Source organism: Desmodus rotundus, chromosome 3 (genome assembly GCF_022682495.2).
Source record: "Desmodus rotundus isolate HL8 chromosome 3, HLdesRot8A.1, whole genome shotgun sequence".
Classification (NCBI taxonomy): domain Eukaryota; kingdom Metazoa; phylum Chordata; class Mammalia; order Chiroptera; family Phyllostomidae; genus Desmodus; species Desmodus rotundus.
Genome location: NC_071389.1, coordinates 79832188 through 79852763, shown reverse-complemented (window position 1 = coordinate 79852763; position 20576 = coordinate 79832188). Strand labels below are relative to the sequence as shown.

At 37.4% G+C, this 20576-nt stretch overlaps 1 protein-coding gene across 3 annotated transcripts in view; it reads left to right on the top strand.

Moving 5' to 3' along the window:
• PHACTR1 (phosphatase and actin regulator 1) overlaps positions 1–20576 on the top strand; it is a 521513-nt gene that overhangs the window by 113881 nt on the left and 387056 nt on the right. The window lies entirely within an intron of this gene.

Here is a 20576-nt window from a genome sequence, read left to right as displayed (position 1 = left end):
CACAAAAACCATCTTAAAATTGTCCACCCTTCCTGCAAAGACTGGCCCTTGGTAAGCATACTGGTGATATATAAAAAAAGGCTAAAATAGATTCTAATGTAACCTTCCAACTACATCATATAACAATATAAAAATGAAAAGAGCTTTATTTTCTATCTTATGTAAGGGAGGTGGTCCTGCAATAATTAGAATACTTGGGAGCTATTATGACTTGGTAGTTGGGCCTTTTTGATACTCATTAGTCACATTGATTTTCATCAATTGTTTAATATCTCTCTTTTCTAGCAGAAAACTTAATTTTGGAATGTGATTGTCAGGTTACTCAGAGCTAGAATTATCTATACAAAGAATTATCTGTGGGCTTTGATTACCTACCAAAACTTAACCAATCACAGGTGGCTGAGTGGGTCCTCTATAGCATTGTCATTCTGTCACTTTGCTGCATATGTTGCCAGTGAGCCAAATAGGTTTATTTATAGAACATCATGAAATTCTCAGCTTCTAGTGAAATATTATATTTCTCTATTCTCCTGTTAATTAGGAATTGCCACTGACTTTTGCATTTACTTACTTAAATGTTATTGGGACTGCACATTTTCTATGGCATATTTATGTGTATTCAGTACAAAAACATTACACATGAGAACCAAGAGATTGAAATAAATTTAGATTGTGTAAAGGAAATTATGTGACTGTGTTCTTTTTATAAGAAAATAACTATGTGAAGTAGATAATCAAGGGTGTTCTATAGTGGAGTTTCTATTCATTTTTGTTTGTAATAATTGGTATCTACTTTAAGTTCATATTTGAGGACTTTTTAAACTGTAATAATCTTAGAAGGAAGAAATACATGAGACTCAATTGTAGTTATTCCTGGATGGGTAGAATTATGAATGATTTCTATTTCCCACTGTTTCTTTAACTTTGTTGCCTAATTTTTTTTATAATGGCAATATATTGCTTTTGTAATGAGCAAAGAACAACAAAAGACATTTCATTTGTGAGGGCAGGAGAAAGATAATGCTGTATTATAAAACTTGCCGGCCCTTTTATCTTTTTCACATTTTTTTTTATTGTTGTTCAAGTACGGTTGTCTCCATTTCCCCCCCACCACACCCCCCACCCCAGCCATCCCCACTTCCCAACCTTGATCCCACCCCACTGTGGTTTTGTCCATGTGTCCTTTATAGATGTTCCTGAAAACCCTTCCCCCATTTTCCCCATCATCCCCTCCCACCTCCCCTCTGGTTACTGTTAGTTTGTTCTTAATGTCAATGTTTCTGGTTATATTTTGCTTACTTGTTTGTTTTATTGATTAGGTTCCACTTACAATTGAGATCACATGGTATTTATCTTTCACTGTCTGGCTTATTTCACTTAGAGTAAGGCTTTCCAGATCCACCCATGCTGTCGCAAAGCATAGGAGACCCTTCTTTCTTTCTGCTGTGTAGTATTCCATTGTGTAAATGTACCAAAGTTGTTTTGATCCATTCATTTACTTACTGATGGGCACTTAGGTTGCTTCCAGTACTTGGCTATTGTAAATTGTGCTGCTATGAATATTTGGGTGCATAGGTTCTTTTGAATTAGTGTTTCAGGGTCTTTAGGGTATAATCCCCTTTTAAAAAGCAAGTTGCTATAGAGGCAAGACATACATTACAGCTCTTGGCCAAGGGTATTCATTACAGATTGGCAATGACTGATTTTAAGGAGCTTGAGTGGGGTTTCTCAAAAAGAAAAAGGGTAAAAAATACAGGTTTAGGACACAGAGAAAAAGTTCTATATATTCAGGAAAGAACTATTTACATGAAGTTATGTCTCTGCTTACTATAGACGTGAGGGACTCTTAGGCAGTTTAATAGAAGAGTTTAGGACCACTTTATAGCCTTAGTTTAAGACTAAGGAGTTTTGTGCTTAAGTAGGAGGTGATGGGAATTCACTTGGAAGTTTTTGAATGGATGAGTGGCTAGACTGGTGCTGTGCTTTAGAAAAATTAATCTGAAGCCCTGAGTAAATAGCTTGGGGCATGGAGTAATCGTAGAATGAGTTTAAGGTTTTGAGGCTCTCTTAAATGACTCAGATGAGATCTTGAGTTGACTCTAGTTTTATGAGTGCAATAGATAAGATTAATAAAAGTTTGCAAAAGAAAATTAAAGATGTCTTTAGTTCACTTTATCTAAGATGCACCATTCATTTAATTTACAACTGACTCATATATAAAAACTGGGAATAAGTTAAAAGCTCTAGTTAGGTTTGATATCCAGCGACCTGATTTCCCAGAATCTTACTCTATTCTCTTTGTAGATTATCTTCAACATAGGATTCAAGGGTCTTAGGGAAAAAAAATCTGTAAAAAGGGCATCGATAGTAAGATAGTTGTTTCTTGAAATTCTCTTTATGGAATCAACACATTTAAAGTTCACATTAATAATTTCTATATTGAACATGTGAATAAAAATGATTAACTGGTGGAGAGAGAAAGAGAGAGAGGGGGAGAGAGAGAGAGAAATTGAAGAGCATGGAGTTTAGACCACCAGTTTATTATCACCTACTGGCAGCAAACACTAACTGAAGACTTGCTTCTTCTTAGACATCAATAAACAACATTGTAAAAAGCCGAATAAGGTAAATCTAAGCATACAAAGTTATAAAAGAACTGTCATATTTCAGTTTCCCTCAGAAAAAAATAAAATAAAGTTGAAATGTTTATATTCATTGACCAAAAAATCTATTGCAGTGCATGCAGTAGGTACTCAACAAATATCCATTGAATAACTAGATACATGAACAAATCAATGAATAAACATTAAATTTATGGTGCGTTTTTTAAACTACATACACACTGGTGGACATAATCATTGAAGTATATAGATATTAGTTTTGTCATGAAACAGGGAGTATCATAGTACCAAAACAAGGAAAATAATCAGGAAAAGAACCTTTCATCTAGCACCTCAAACCTAAGAACAAAGGATGATATCCTTAAATAAGAGGAAACTTTATATGTCATTTCATAATTGTGTAACTGATACGTAGGCCCTACTTGGATACAAAGACATAAAGCATAACTCAGAGGTCTGCCCCCTTATTTATATTCACATTGAACATTCTGGATGAGGCCACTTCGAAGTGTGTCTTGCCTCTTAGGAGAATTTGGCCAGTCTGCAGTTGTTCTGTGTTCTGTCATACTTCTTGATAGATATAAGAATGGCAACCATGATATAATTTACACCATCAGTTTAATGCTCATGTGGTAATTACATTGAATACACTTAGCAAATTGGACATCCTAGAAGAATGGGTAAATTCCCAGAAACATGCAACATGCCAAGTCTGAACCAGGAAGAAATAGAAAATCTGAATAGACCAATAATAGTAAAAATGTTGGATGAATAATCATAAACCTCCCAACAAAGAAAAACCCAAGACCAGATGGTTTCACTTGTGAGTTCTGTCAAACATTTAAAGAAGAGCCAATACTTCTCAAACTCTTCCAAGAAATTGAAGAGGGGGGAGCACTTTCAAACTTATTTTATGAGGCCAGCATTACCCTGATAACAAAGCCAGATAAAGACTTTAAAAGAAAAGAAAACTACACACCAATATCCCTGATGAATATAGATGCAGAAATTCTCATCAACTACCAAACCAAATTCAACAGAATATTAAAGGATCGTGTACCATGGGGACCATGTACCAGTGGGATTTGTCCCTGGAATGAAAGATGGTTCCATATATGCAGGTCTTCTTAGCTAGAGGGGAAAAAGACATGGTTAAATGTAAGGGTTGGAAAACTTGTTTCTCATGAGTATGGTCTTGGTCATTTGCGGTACACTTTTTTAATGATTTCTTAAAATAGCTGCTGTCTTTTAATTTTGGGGAAGAAAGAGATCTTAGACCTTCTGATCTAGATACCCTTCTAATTTTGCAAAGGCAAAAAATAATATATCTTGGAAAGTTTAATGAGGTCATTAAGGTCATTTCTGTTAAAACTATGTTAAAAATTAGGGGTCCTCACCCCACACTACCTGAAAAAGCACTTTGAAATGTCAGGATATATTGTTATGGAAAGAATATTTGGAAATAACATGTTACAGACACTAGGATTCTGAAATGTAATCCACACTATACATATCCTATAATTGAGTTGTATGTTCATACACATTTAGCTTTAGACTAGTGGTCTTCTTGGTAGGTAAACACATTTGTCATATTTGAGCACGAAAATAAAAAATGCTGATCACAATCTAGTTATAGATGTATAACAGTGAACACTAGAAAATAACTTATGGCTGTAGCATGTCTCAAATAATTAGACAATTTTCTTCCCAACAGGAAGCATTTCTGTCCTTGGTAAGTGGGATGCAAATAGAGGCTTTAAGAAGTCAATAACAACAGCAACAAAGAAAGCAGTCAATAACATCTCATCTAAATGTTTATGAACTCTCAAAGCAAGCAAAATTGAGATGCCGTTATTAAATTTAGTGTAATCCTTAAGATTTCATTTATCCTTCCACTTGTTTCAAAGTTCTCTGCCTCATAAAATAATTTAGTTTTAGATCTATAGATTATTACTGGGAAGAGAAAAAAAATTTTTGTTCCCCTTATGTTATCAGGCAAAAAGAAGTGCCAGTAATAGACATGGGGATATAGAAAGATAGTCCAATCTCTGTCCATGCTAAACTCCAAAATACTTTCTCCCTGAGCCAGGGTACTTGACTTCTTTTTTATCACAGTCAATCAAAGTCTTAGAAAATCTGAGGTGCTTATGTCTAAGTAATCTTTCTGAGATTTTCTTTCAGTAGCCTGCAGCTTTGATCAACTACAGTGTGATCCAAATTAGCAATAAGCCTGAATATGGTGGGGAAGACAGGATATGAGGAGATGTAGCCTTGGTTCTGGAGCCAGTTAATTGTGTGTTCTTGTGGAAGTTATTTACCTATAAAGTTCACTGTGTTCTCATCCATTAAGTGACATCTGAGGTCCCTTCTACCTCAACAATACTATGGTGTAAAATAACTACCCACATGCAATTTTTTTGCATTCTTTTCTGTGTTAAAGCTGATGACATATAAGGTATTTTTTGATATCCGAGGTAATCACTGTTCTAGGAACCTCTGTTACTTAAATAACATAATCTGAATCTACTTCTCTCCATCTTCACAACTATTATTGTGTTTGAAAACACCATCTCTCTAGTGTGAATAATTTACTGGTCTTACTGGTTTGTGTACACACACACAAACTCCACTCATAAACTATTCTCTATCTGGCAGTTAGTGTGAGCGCTTTTGTGTATAAATCCTATAATGGTCTCTTACTTACTTGGGATAAAGTCTCAGTGCCTTAGCCTCCTGGCCCCTGCCTCTGTCTCATCCTACTCATGACCTTACTCACCATGTTCAGTTGCTATAGCATTTGAGTTTGCTTCTCTCACACATCATCTTAGGACTTTTGCTTTTTTTTTTTTTAGTTTTTAAAAATTATTCTATTGTTGTTCAATTACTGTCATCTGCATTTTCCCCCCACCACTCCCCCCCACCCCAGCCAAACCCACCTCCCTCCCTTGCTTCCATCCTCCCCCTTGGTTTTGTCCATGTGTCCTTTATAGTAGTTCCTGAAAACCCATCTCTCCACTGTCCCCTCCCCTATCTCCTCTGGCTACTGTTAGATTGTTCTTAATTTCAATGTCTCTGGGTATATTTTGTTTACTTTTTCCTTTTGTTGATTATGTTCCACTTAAAAGTGAGATCATACGGTGTTTGTCCCTCACCGCCTAGCTTATTTCACTTAGCATAATGCTGTCCAGTTCCATTCATGCTGTCGCAAAGAGTAAGAACTCCTTCTTTCTCTCTGCTGCATAGTATTCCATTGTGTAAATGCACCATAGTTTTTTGATCCACTCATTTACTGATGGGCACTTAGGTTGCTTCCAGTACTTGGCTATTATAAATCGTGCTACTATGAACATTGGAGTGCACAGGTTCTTTTGGATTGGTGTTTCAGGGCTCTTAGGATATAGTCCCAGCAGTGGAAGGGAACCTTAGTGCACTGTTGGTGGGAATGCAGACTGGTGCAGCCACTGTGGAAAACCATATGGAAGTTCCTCAGAAAACTAAAAATGGAACTGCCTTTTGATCCAGCAATTCCACTGCTAGGACTTTTTCTTTAATGGCTCCCTCTGTCTGTAATATTCTTCCCTGACAATCACATTGCTGGGTCCTTCTCATAATTCAGATCACAGTTTGGATGCTGCCCTCCTTGGACAGCTTTTCCTGAATCCCCACCTGACAGGATGCTTTGGTCACTATCCATTTGATCATCCTGTTTTAGCTGCACTACAAAACTGACCATTATCTGAAACCATAATATTTTGTGTTGACTTGGTCACTGCTTTTATTTCCACACAACCAAAAATTTTTGAGGAGATTCTGCTTATTCTTTCCATCGATGCCTCACTAGACCAGTGCCAAGCATGTGGTACGTACTAAATCACTAGTTTAAGAAAACTGTAGAAGAGAATAAAAATATGTTCTCTTTTACTGAAGTAATTTAGTTTAGTCAACTCTGAAACCTGACTGGCATAATAGGTCCATTGATATTAGTACAGATGTCTCAAATCTTGCTCCTTGGAGAGGACTGAGCTAATGAAGTTTGATGCTGAAATTTGAAATTTCTGCAGATTGAGCAGTTGAGTGGGTTTAAATTAATGGAGAGAAATGGTAGTGTCAACCTAGAAGAAGTTAAAATAAAGGGTGTGAGGTATCTTCCTGGAACTTACACCTTTAAATTACATACAGCTATTTGCAAAGTAACCACCCAAGAATAACCCTGATGTGAAATGTATCTGTTTCAGACAGAAAATTCACATGGAAATACATATAGTTGGTGCACAAATAAGTCTAAATAACTGTAGCAGTGGATGAAAACAAAAATATTATTAATTCAGGGAAAACATAATGCTAAGATCATTTATCCTTGCATTAGGAATGTGAAGTCAGGTGGAATACATCAGACCAGGCCAAATTATGAAGACATCTGAGTCATAAGGGAATGAGATTACAAACACAAATCTGAATGTATACATCCAAATAAATGGTTCTCTTCATATTGTCTTCAGAATGAGTCAGAACACCCTAAAGATTTTCTACATGTTTATGATAAGTTGCTAAGACAACTTGGAACATCCTAGAACAGAATGATGTATTGCACCTTTGCCACCCCTTAGCAAAAATGTATGCTTGACCCCAGAAAAGTGAAAGGATTTGCTTTTTCCTGACGACTTGTCAACGACGAAGGGAATTCAGAAAGAGGGAGTGTTGAGAGTGGGTGAAGAGCTTTGAGGATGACGTGAAACTTGGGCCTGGATGGGATGTGAAGAGGTTATGGGGCTGTAGGGAGAGGTGGGTATAAGCGGGCAAAACGGAGGTAGAGAATCTGTGGACAGAGTAGAACTGAGTTGGAATGTGTTCTGAGAGCCAGAATACCCTTGGTAAAAGTATGCTCGTTAAAGGAGTGAGAGGCCAGGTGGGGCACGTGGGGAGAGGCCAAACTCTGAAGACGTTTTTTTCCTTTCCAGCCTATCAAAGGAATCTGGACAGAGGGAAATGAGACATTTCTGGGGGTGCGCGTGTCAGAGTGTGAGGCTCTGGGGACAGACCAGTATAGCGCTGAGGAGGTTTGGATTGCTCCCTTGTCTCATCCTTTGTGTGGGAGGGCAGTGGGCCAAGCCTAGAGGGTTTGGCCTTGAAGGGAGGCCCAAGACAATAAACATTCTTCTTAAACATTTGCTTATTGGCTTTAATTGTATCTACTTATTTTTTGAATAGACCATACATATTTATCATTCAAAATTTAGATGTTTCAAAAGTCTATACAAGTGAAATAATTCTCTCCCCACCAACTCATGTTATACATTTTTATGTACCTCTTTTGGAAGATATTTTGAAAAAAAGTGTATGATGGGGAACATATTGAATATTAATAATAATGTATTATGTTTTATGTAGTACTTTATTCTTTCTAGTTTCACATTTTCCTGACAATACCCTAAAAGGTACATAGGACAGATGTCATCATATCTATTCTCCTGACAAGGAAACTGGCTCAGAGACATGATGTAACATGATCTGGGTTAAGTAACATTTTAGTGGAAATATCTAGATTAAGACACAGTTTTATGGGACACAAAGGAAAGAAAAGAGTTAACAATAGCTGGAAATGAAATATCACATACACTAATTTTATCCTTGGTTATTTGAATTCCTACACAGCAGAAATTTTTAGATTTCTGTAGAGGCAAAAATGCTAGATCATTGGTGTGTCTACATTGTTTCTTTATAAAACCCTATAAAACACAATGTCCTTTTATTGAATACTAGAAAAGCCACAATAATAAGGGTTGTGATGCTTATAAAATAAGGACCAGAGCCTTTGTTTCAGCTTGAATTACCTTCTGAAACTTATCAGGAAGCCATCAACCTACCTGGACTTCTAAAGGCACATGAAGGTGTACCCACAGCGGTTTAAAATATGAAGTTGAAGCCTGGCTCTGAATTTTAAATCCTGTCTTTCTCTTTCTCTCACCTGCCAACTCACCTTCTTTGTTCAGTTTCAATTTCAGGATAAATGATGGAACAAGATAATTTGTTTTTCTATGGCCGTGCAATTTATCTGAATTCCTCTGGTGGCACAGTTTGGAGAATTTAAAAAAGGAAAGTCATAATCTTGGTTTCTCTTTAGTTGTCAGGATTTTATCCCCTTTTTTTCTCTCCCTTTTTTGGAAGCCAGTAGCATTAGTTCATCATGAAGGATTTTAAGCAGAATATAACAGTGGAAAGTCTCCAGCAATATTTAGAAACCTGAAAAGTGAAGAGGAATCTTCAAGTACTAATCAAGCTATAATCTTTGCAAATTTTCCATAATAAATGCAATGGAGAATGATAAATTGATATATATCCCAGACAAGGACTTATTTAGCTTTGGCATCCATTTCTAGAAATGATAGTCAAAACACTTTCTGTATAATATTGCTAGGGTCTAAATTATGTACTTTTTAAATCACTGCCTTTTACAAAGAAGTAAGAATTGTTCAAAGAAAGCAAGCACCTCTTCAGTAAATTACTTATAATTTAAAGTTATTTAAATTATTTAAATTATTATTTAAATTTAAAATTATTTCAAATATTAACTGCATTTATAAGTTTCTCCAGGGAGCAAGGAGTTTCTACAAGGTATTATCTCATCAGTCTGATTAGTTCTAATGTGATGAATAGATGGAGCAGTTGTTTAACATCTTCTTCATTCCACTTATGAAAAATAAAAGGTAAGCAAAAGACACCATTTATTCAAATTAGCACATTTTGACCCAAACAAGAGATAAGACCAAGAAACCACACAAATCTCTCTCTGTGAATTACAACTCTACCTCAAGGTAGTTGAATGGCCCAGGCAAGTTACTTATTATCCCCAAGCACCAGCTTTCTCTCTATAAAAATGTAATAAAGCCTTCTTTACAGAATTATTGGAAGCCTTATACAGCTATGCAGGGCCCAGCAGAAGTAACACCTGCTTGAGAGTGGTTGGTAGTATTACATGAATGTCTCGCACGAGATGGACAGCAATTTGAACATTTCCCCTAAAATGTCATATGGTGTGCTGGAGTGTGATATTGTTATGTTACAGAATTATGTGCTTATGATTTTGTAACAAAAGATTTTGTGGTAAAAAGCTTTATTTGTGCTGGACCCTGTATATTTGAAAGTAATAATCCCATGACTGGTGATAACAAATATCTGTATAGTTTTTATTGAGCTGCATAACAATATTACCTCAAACTTAGCAGCTAAAAAATACACACATATTATCTCACAGGGGTCTGGGCACAACTTAGCTGGGTCTGCTGCCTCAGGTTCTCACAAAACTGCAGCCAAGGTGAGGGCCAGGGCCACAGTCTCATCTGAAGGCTGCACTAGGGAAGGACCCACTTCCAAGCTTCTGTGCTTATCGGCAAAACTCAGTTCCTACCAGTTGTAGGATTGATGAGCCTGGGTTTTTATTGGCTGTTGGCTGGAGGACCTTCACTTCCTAGGGGCCACTTTCAGTTCTTTGCCTGTGAGCCACCCCAAGAAGGCTACCTGTTTATCAAGCCAGTACAGGGAGAGTCTCCCTGTTACATAATCAGAGAATTGACATCCCATCACCCTGTTGAGCAAAAACAAGTCACAGTCCCTGCACATACTTAAGAGGAAGGGACCACACAAGGGTAAAACAAGAAGGAACAGATCATGGTTCTGCCTTAGATTCTGCCCACTACAGTGTCTGATACCTAATTCCCCCTTTCCTGTCTTACCACCCCTTCCTCTTTTGTAAAATATGTTTTATTTCTAGGCAGGAAACCATGACCCTTGCTGCCTATCAAAGTCTGCTTTGTGTAGATAGTTAAAGGTAATACTTCTGAATGTCATAGAAATAAAGTTGGAAAAGACAAACCACAGTGGAAAATATTAAAACCAGTATTTTTTAAACAAGTTAAATTATGTTCACGAAAATTAATATTTAAGTAAAATTTCATAACAATAAAAGGCTTTTTTGTTTTTTCCTGTTTATTTATGCTTCGGATGCTTTTTTTTCTTTTTTTTACTGTGTTCAGAAAATGATTGTGAATCTAAATTAATGAGTACAAAAGCACTCATGAAACACAGTCACTACAGAGTAATTTCACTAAATAGCCTACAAATGGTTGTGGATTTTGTTCCCTTCGATGTAGTTAAAAATAGCCACCAGCCCAACATGAGGCAGAATGGCATCACTACCGGTATTATTCATCCTGAGTAGTTTGGCCGTGTTTGCTATGCCTACCTGCTTCTCAGGCCTCTGGAGTCTCTGAGAACCTGGGTCTTCCCATGGAGGGGCTTTAATGATTCTAAGGCTTATACAGCTACTGATGATGATGATGATGGTGATCCCTAACATTTACTATGTATTTACTACATGCCAGTTATTCTAAAATGCTTCATATACGCAATCTAATATGCCCTGTGAGAAAAGAACTGTTATTATTCCTATTCCACAGATATCTAAACTGAGCCTCAGAGAGATTAAGGTCACACAGCTAGCAAATATGAGGGCCTGGATTCTAAACAGAGGAGGGTTCAATTTTAGAGCCTTAGACTTAGTGTGAAACACCAGGAACTTTAAGACACAAACAAAAAGACTAAAGGTGGGCCTAAGTATTCTCCACAAAATGTTATAGGCCTATCTTGTTGAAAATGGATAAGAGTTGTACCTGTCACCAAGGAAAGGTGTCAGCCCTTATTGTGACATTCACCCAACTCTAGCTGCTGTGAATGTATACAGAGGTTCCAGCAAGCTGTCATTCCTTCTCTCAGAGCCAGGCAGTGGGCAGTGGGAAAGGATATCCATACCCCTCCACCCACAATGAGTCTGTCCTGTATTAGTTCTCCATGGATCCTGTGGGCTGGCCCCCTTCTGCCTGGTCCCATTGGCTCATAGTTTGGGTACAAAGATTACCTTTGTTCCCTCAGGCCTCAGCCTCTCAACTTGATCCCAAAGTCTGATGCAGTTAATAGAAGCGAATTCCAGTAGCCAAAACAACGAAATGCCCACATTTCAACGGGCAGTGAGTCCGTCCATATCACATGACAGTCATCTCATTAAATTAAACTGAAAGGAGTAAGACCAGCTGGTAACATTCCAGGTGCTTAACCTTGGTCAGATGTGGTAAGGGTAAGCCAAGCAGAAGGAGGAATTAATGGTCTGTGGCAAGAAGGCCAGAATGTAGGTGTCATACTGCTATAAAGTAAGAACAAAGGGTCATTACCTTACAGTTGTGTCACCAGAGATTACCCCTAGCTTGCTGCAGAGGACTTATGTATGTGATGAGAAGTCACGAACAGAGTTTTTATGTGGGTGGCCCGTAGGAGACTTCAAGAAGATCCAGTTATATCTCATTAACTAAAAATTATTTTCAAACACATTCTGTTACTTTCTGATGTTAACTCCTTCAAGAATGCATGGTATAGATCCCAATAGAAATTTATCTAAAAATGCAGAACAGCTGATTTTCATTAAGTCGATATTGTGGAATTTCTAACCTGTTTTCTTTAAACACTGGCCATTCATTTCATTGACTTGCTCCATCATGCTCACACCCTAAACATAACAGAGAAACACCCTAAACACCAATGAGAAGGGGGCTGGTGGAGCCTCTATCCAGGAATTGCCTTGTAGAAGTAAACCTCGACACTTGAACATGCAAGGAGACTTCCCTACACTACTGCTTACACCTGCTTCCTCACCCACATAGAGAAACACCAATGCATCACAGAAGGAGAACTTTCTGGCACTACCTTATAAGGTAGCACTCAATGGAATCTTATGTATTATTAGTAATTTAGGTATAGATTTTCTGTATCCACCTATATTTTCTGTGTCAACATACTTATCACTATCTTTTTTAAATAAGAAGTACATAGATCTATACCCTCCACCCCCAAATTTATGCATCTTCACAGGTAATGACCATTTCTTCTTGCCTTTTTTTAAGGTCCAGAGTGTTATTAATGATTTAAAAAGAGTGCTATGCATAAAGGAAGCCTTTAATAAATGCTTGTTGCATTGAACTGGTAAGGAAATCATGCTACAGACTCAGCAGCTGAGCTGACTTGGTCCCTCTCTCAGCCATGTTCAGACAAGACCTTAAACAGGTGACAGGTAGGGACACTGTAGGAGACGGTACACTGGCTACATTAGAATGAGTGACAGTGAGAAATTGATAAGAACTAACTTGGTTGTTTTACTGTCATTGCCTAGTAGGCACTGTGTTAAGCTCTTCAAATTTAGTTACTTCATTTGATCCTCACCACTACTCTTTGAGGCATGAAATAGGCAACCTGAGAGTTGGAGAAGTTAAGTGGCGCAATCAAAGTCAGATATTTACGTCATCAGATGGGCTCAGACCCCAAGGCTCTGCTCTTTGCATTACACCACTGTGTTGCCTCCTTTATTTTGTCCTTTGCTGCACAGTCCTGTCATTCTGCTAAAGACAAAGATCCACTCCTACAGCATTTACACGAAGGTGATAAGAGAGACCACTACCTTCAACTTTCTGAGTCTGGGAGTCTATCATTGAGATTAAAATGGATGGGACTTCACAGTTTCTCAGCTCTATACACTTTTAGTTGTGAGGAAAAGCGCATTGTATGTATGAACCGAGCATCAGATATCAAGATTTTCTTTTTCATTATGTCACTAGGAAAATAAGAACGATTTGGAGATGTTGATGACTAGAGTAGAATTAAATTTCTATCATGCTCAGGGAGAAATGTTAGTCAGACAGAACAATTTCATATTTCAATGTTTGTGTAGCCATCCAGCTCTCATATAGGGAGACTAGAAATAATAGCTTTAAAAATAAGTACTTTGTTTAAATAATTAAATAGAGCTGGCCAAGGAGTGCAATTTTATACTAAAATTCATTTGGATAATTATCCTGTATAATCTGGTGTATCTCTTGTGGGAATCATTAGACTTGGACGATGTTGCTTCCTATTGACTTTATCACTTAATTAATCAACTCATCTGAGTTGCCTAAAGGCTGCTTACACCTCTGTTTTGAAAATAAAAAGTATTTGTTAGAACCTCTTATTATTATCTTGACAATCTACTTAAGGTTTCTGGCATCATATAAGCAATCATGAGTAATTATTTTTATGCCAATAGAGATAAGGAGTTTTTTTTCAATGATAACTATATAATTCTTTCTACCATTTAATAAGAGATACCAATGAAATAAATAAAAATACATAAATAACGGTGAGAAAAAATATATTTGACTAGGAAAAATGCTGCTTGTTCATTGTTCTACCCTTAAAAATTTAAATAAAAATTTTCTAAAAACAGATTATTAACTTGCATTATCAAGTATAATTAACAACCATTTAAAGCATAATTTCATGACCTATTAGTGTCACTTATCTCAGTATTATACACTACTTAGGCAATGTTCAACTTTTGCCCATGTTATTGAGAAAAAATAGATTATAAGAAGTATGTCATATTTTTCTGTAAGAACAAAGTTTCAAGTAGGGGACTGTGTAAGCTTGACTGAAGATTCAATGTCATACATTACTGATGATCTATTAAAAGGAAGGAATATAATTTAAGTTCTTTGAAATGTTTTAAATAGTAAAACACACTTTAATTAATGCATTTAAATAGTAAAGGTATTTTTTCTAAATCTTTCAAAACCTAATATTAATGTATTGTACTTATGTATTATTTAAGTAATTAAATTCACATATACATGTATCTTCTGGATCATCATTTGTCTTATTTCTCCTTTACATGCTATCTAAAAAATAAACAAACCCCATTTTCTTAATACAGTTCATTGGAATGTAGAAGGAGTTTGAGTAATGTCTTGATGGTTCAAGCACCTTTCCCTTGTTAAAATCCCCTACAACGAGGAGAAATTCACAACTTTCCTGGGACTGGCTAAGAGCAGTAATCAATTTGAGTCAAACTTTCAAGACATTAAAAGTCTTTCTGTAGCTATACTGAGTAAGGACTTCAGCTATGGGAGTGTGGGCAGCAAGAACCTCATACCTTGTCTTTTGACACATCTTCTTTTCATTGTTTCCAGTTCAATGACAATTTTACAGAAGCCTAAAAGCAAAGAGGAAACACAAATGGGGAGCCATAGAATCTGGTAAAAGGTTGGGGAGGTGGCAAGTGTGGAAAGCAGGGCAAGGAGAGTGGGAGATAGCAGTTATACTGGGGACAGGGGCGCTACCTAGAAATACATATTAAGCTTTACAGATAGTCAATAAATGGTTATTCAAAACCTGACACGAAGTGAAGGAAAAAAATACAGGCAACATATGGATAGAAGACCTGCTAGGCAATCAATAAATCAAGTTCCCTTTGTCTTTCATTGAGACATGCCAATTTAATAGTTGTGTTTGTATAAAACATTTTCTATGGTCACAAAAGCCTCTTCTTTCTTTGAATAAATATATAATAGTACAAACCAAATATGTTTGAAAGTCAAATAGATATGGGTCTGAATTTCAGTCCTGTTCTCACTAGCTGTGTGGCCTTGTGCAAAGTGGTTGCCCTCTACAAATCCTGGATTCCTGTATGTAAAATGAGATTAAAAGTCCAGCTATAAGAATCAATTATCCAACATAAAGATTAGCAATTAGACAGGTTAAGGGCACAGGTCTTGGTGCACTTTATGGTGCTTTAGGCATTGTTCTAAGCATTAGGGACACTGAGGTGAAGCATGCAGACCAGATCTTGCTCTTAGAAGTTTATATATTGATAAGCAGGTTCAGTAATGATAGCATTTATTAATATATTCCATACACTGTGCTATAGTGTGAAGAGAATTACTGTAAGGTATGTCTACCTTGTAGAGCCTGCAGTGATTCAAGAAATACTTGAGGAAAGAAAGAAATGTGAGAGAAAAACAACAGCAGCAGAGGGTACTACCGGAGAAATCAAGGAAAGGGGGTAAAATCAGGACCTCAGCTAAAGCATCTATAGACCTAGAAGAGAAAACTCTCCCCATGTTCTTCCCCCTCTATTGGTGGAAACAAGTAGCTACAATCCAGATGAGACGCGGCAGGCAACCACAAATGAACTGCTTGCACAAGGATTACTTTTTTTCAATTCTCTACAGGATTTTGAAGAAAAAAAAGTTAAATATAACCATAAATGTGTATGTGTGGTATGTGTGTTGGTGTGAATATTTGTGTACAGCTCTATCTGAGTGTTAGAGTCTATATTTTTATTTACAGTGTGGTTATGTGCTTGGTGAGCTTATAAATCTTTGCATGAATTGTATGAGGGAAAGTGAAGAAATGCGCTAAGTTACTTTTGTCTCTTCTTCACAATCTCTCATGATGCATAGGTGTTACCCATCACATATGCTACCATATGTTTTGTAAATTGTCCTCACTCTCTCCTTTGCATTTAGTCTCTGAGGCCAGGCACTTGCTCGTTCTTCTGTGGTGGGAGAAGGGAGTGAAACAACGTCATTGGGAAAAAAAAAACTCTTATACTGAGCATTCCTTCAGCTGCCTGCAGCATCAGATGGCACAGCAGGGGATCACTGTTTCTCTTCATTAAGGAGACAGTCTCATGTGCTGACATTATTATCACATATATGGCTTTTGTGTACGGTTTACAAAACATACTCCTGAGAGTAAGGTAATGACCGAGGTTAATGCATCTATTTAGCATACACCCCCACGTCTGAATACCGGATCTCTGTGCTTTATTAAATTCTTTCTGTGGGCTCTGCCGCGGAATTGTTCACATGCGTCCCTGCAATGCCAGTTATCTTATTCCTTGTAACAGGCTGTTGGTCTTACCAGAAGGCAGTAGTCTTTCAGATTCTGCAAGAGTAAGTTTGACTTCTTTATTTAAAGGAGCTGTTGTATTGTCCTTAAATTTTCATGTGAGAAACTAAGCAGGCCTCATGCACCCACTAAAAGTATCTCATGCACCTGCTAAAAGTATGTGTCTCTCTTCCCTAGTCTAACACAACTTGTTTGTAGATAGAAAAAGTGAGGACTGTGGAAAGGAGCACACAACAAACAAAACAAGCAACAAACAAAATAAAACTGAGGCCTAAACACTGTGGAACAAACACTTGCATTCAGAAGGGTGAGTTCTGGCCCCACGTTGATATCCAGCTATTGCTTATCGTGCCTGGTGTGCTGCCCAGCACATAGGGAGACCTTAATGAATATGAGACCTTCTGCCGAGGCAACGGAGGGAGAGAGGTTCACAGCTAAAAGAGAGAGATCTAAAATCATAAATGTAATCTTAAATGTTATAGAAATGGAAAGTTTCAATTTGATGCCACATTTCAGATACTTCTCTTGAGATTATGTTGCAAATTTCCATCCACATAGGGACAGTTCTAAGGACTCTGCTCTGATAAGCCCTGTGTCCTTTCACACATTTAGGGCCCCTGCTTCCAGGGAAGTGAACCTGTGGGTGTCACTCTTTTTCTAAGGAAGCTTTGAGTAGAACTTGAGTGTGAGATTCTGAGCTTCAAGGAATGCACTGATGTCGCTTACTGATCAAAATCAGATTTCTTATGTGTACAGTGCCACAAGGACTTTGGACTCCTTATTGGGCTTTTTAGTTATACATTTGCTTGTTACTTTCAAAATGAAGTTGTTAAAAGATAAATTGAGGCATGTTAAAATTTTTTTACAGTTTATTTGAACAAAAATCTATTCAGATGGGACAGTGCCAACCTGGAAGTGGTTAGGAGCACTCCACAAATAGAAGCGAGGAGAAGGAGTTTTATAGAGAAAAGGCAGAAGCAAAGCAAGGAATTTATTCAATTGGCTCTAGCTTAACAGGTTGCCTCATTTGGAAAAGGCTAGTTGGTTTTTTGTAATTGGTTGTCCTTAGGTTTTGATTTGTTAATTTTGAGGCATTTACAGGCCCTGGTTTGGGATTCCTTACTTAGGCTACTAAGGTACCAGAACCCCTTAAATTCAATGGTCTCCTTCTTTAATTAATTTAAAAATATTGACCCAGAAGAAATATTGGAAATGTAGAAATTCATAATGTTATCACCATAACCCAATAATGAATGCCTCTTTTTACTTATCTTTTGGTCTTTTTTCCATAACCTTAGAGAATTTGCGATCATTCCAATTACAGTTTAGTATCACCCAGCACCCTCCTTTTCCTAAAGATAACTTTCTACCATAAGCATTTTATGTTGCTGTATAGTTTCCACAGCTGTAGGTAATTCTGCAACACCTGGCACAACCACATTCAGTGATGTCATTTTCAACATCAGCTGTGTGTGCGTGCAGACATAGGTAACCTATTATTTAAATAATAGCCCCTCAACATTTTGTAAGTAAAACATTAAGCAATCTCATCTATGACAAAAAAGATGTCAAAAACCAAGAAGAAAGCAAGCCAAAAAGGTCTTTCCATAGCCAAATTAGATGACACGAAGCTCAAGAACCTCCATCATATCCCTTTTAGCACTGGTTGAGAATGTATTGCTCTTAGCCCATGTGAATTCTAACACATTTGTTATTGGTAGTGATGTCAGGATAATACTGATATTGACAAGACTAGGATCTACTAGCCCAAAAGAAAAGAAACAATGAAACTACGAAACAAGCATAAAACCTCAGTTGAGAAGAGCAATCTGAGGCCATCTAGAGCAAGAGAAAATTTATGAAACACATCTCAAAAGATGTCAATGGCGCAGTATCATGGTAATAAACTATCTAAAATGCGCTCCTTTGTATTCAGTATACCAAATGTCCAAAGGCAGGGAAATAGCTACTATATTTGAAGACATTTCCATCCCAAATTGATTTGTAAAAAAAATTAACGTGTGGGTTTAAAGGAACAAACAACATTCCTCAAAATTTACCTCTTTAAAATAACCTATTCCTCAATGACACCACTTAACTGAGATTGTTAAAGTATTCACTATTTCCTATATGTCACCTTTTATTTGAACTTTGGTATATTTCCAACTCCTGATGTGGTTAGGAGAACATTTCCTGGGAACAACAGACGGTCGTGAGATGATACTAGAATTAAACATTATATACATAAGGGAGAAAAGTATACCATACAGTCCATAATAATTAAGCGTTATCTTCATGGCAACGAACCTGGATTTTCATCAATCCGTGTATACTATAGGCTGGACAATAACACTTGTTGGTTATGAGCAGAGTACAGCTAACCAACCCTCGTGGAAATCAGGCCTGCCTATTAACACCATTACCTTTTACCATCAGAAATCATCACCCACCAAAGGAAGATCAAGATATGTCAATTTCCTCTGTTTATACTCTTACAAATATACGTACATATCTGTACATATATATAAAATATGGAAGATTTTACATATTTATAAGTAAGGGCAGTTATCTCATTTTTCTTTTCTCCTCCTGTCTTCTTTCCCAAGCTTTAGGCTCCATTGGACTGAATCAAGGCGCTGATTCATTTCTATTAAAATCTGATACAACTGGTAGAAATGTTCATTTGGAAATTTAATAGCAGTTCATTTAGAAAGGGGGGTGGTGGTAGAGTCTGATAAAGGACTTCTCGAGACAATTGGTTTGCAACATGTCTCAAGATTATCTCACTTTAAATGATATTTAATAGCTTTCTCTTCCACATCCTGATAAACATTTCAGTGTAACTGATCACTTTGAAAACAAAACATGTGAACTTGAGCAGAAACAAGGAAATAGCTGGATTTCTGGTTCTAAACGTATTTTCAAATGGCTTTGTGCTGTCAGAGAACACTAAATGAACTCCCCTGAGAAGGAAATTCACCTCAATTTGGAGGCAGCAAATTTTTTTTTTTTTTAGAAAGTGATATAAGGATCTGGATTAACAGCTGAAAAATCAAAAGACATTCACTAGAACCAGTAAAATGGTAAGGAAATGGAGATTTTGGCTTTTTCTCAAAGCCCATTTACTCTGACTGCCTCTAATTAGCAATGATTGTTCTAGCTAGGATTTCAAAGACAGGCAATATTCTTCTTTGCTACAACTCAAATTACTTTGCAGATGGTGTCTAATTCATTCCCCACAGTGCAAAGGTGATGTTGATGCCTCTTGTCCCCAGCAGCCAGTACCAGGTGTGGCGGGAAGTCCCCGGTGTGACAGTGACAAGACTGCTGAGTTAAAAGCCACTGTTTCTCCAGCTGATGAGCAGTAACAGAAGCTCCCTGGGAGTGATGAGAGAGTGAGCCAATTAGGAAGGCCTTGTCCATTATTAGTATTTCTGGAAGACTTAACAACAACACCTCTATATAAAGCACTTACGATTAGGTGTGGTGAGGTCCCACGGAGGTGATCCAGTCCACCAGACCTACAGGCACTGCCCTGAAGGAACATGTGCACCCTGGGAAGATGAGGTGCCCTGAGACTGGGAGGAGGGAGGATGAAGAGGATGATGAGTAGTCTTGCAACCTCCAGTGAAGAGAGGCTGCAGGCAAAACCCAGTGAAGACATGGATTACAGGTTAGATCGGAAGGAAAGAATGTCATAAACACACAGTGCCACTGACAGGCTGGACCGTGAGCAGATAGGAGAGGTAGTCTGCAGACTCCTAGAAATAATGGGTGAAGTTTTTAGGACAAGGCCTGAGACTCCATGTAAGCAGGAAGGGCAAGAGCCCATGAATTTGGAGATTTTGCTGTTACTGTGATTCCATCGCTGTGCTTGAGCCAGTGAGGCCTGGGATAGCTCATGTTTTGCCAGCTATGGCACCAACACTTACATTCATAAGCATTATGTTCTGTGCAACGTTCAATGGTTTTCCATCCACCAGCTTAGGCAGTAACGGTGAAAGGTCTTTCTTCCTCTGTCCCCAAGACTTCTAAGAATATATAAAATACAGAACAAAAACACACAATTCCTGGACACAAAGTTAGTTAAGAGGTTTAAATTTCCAGAAAATGAAGACATTTATTCAAAATGAAGTGAGAAGACTGCTTAGAGTCACTGATTTTTCCTGTATGAGTTCGGTTTGTAAA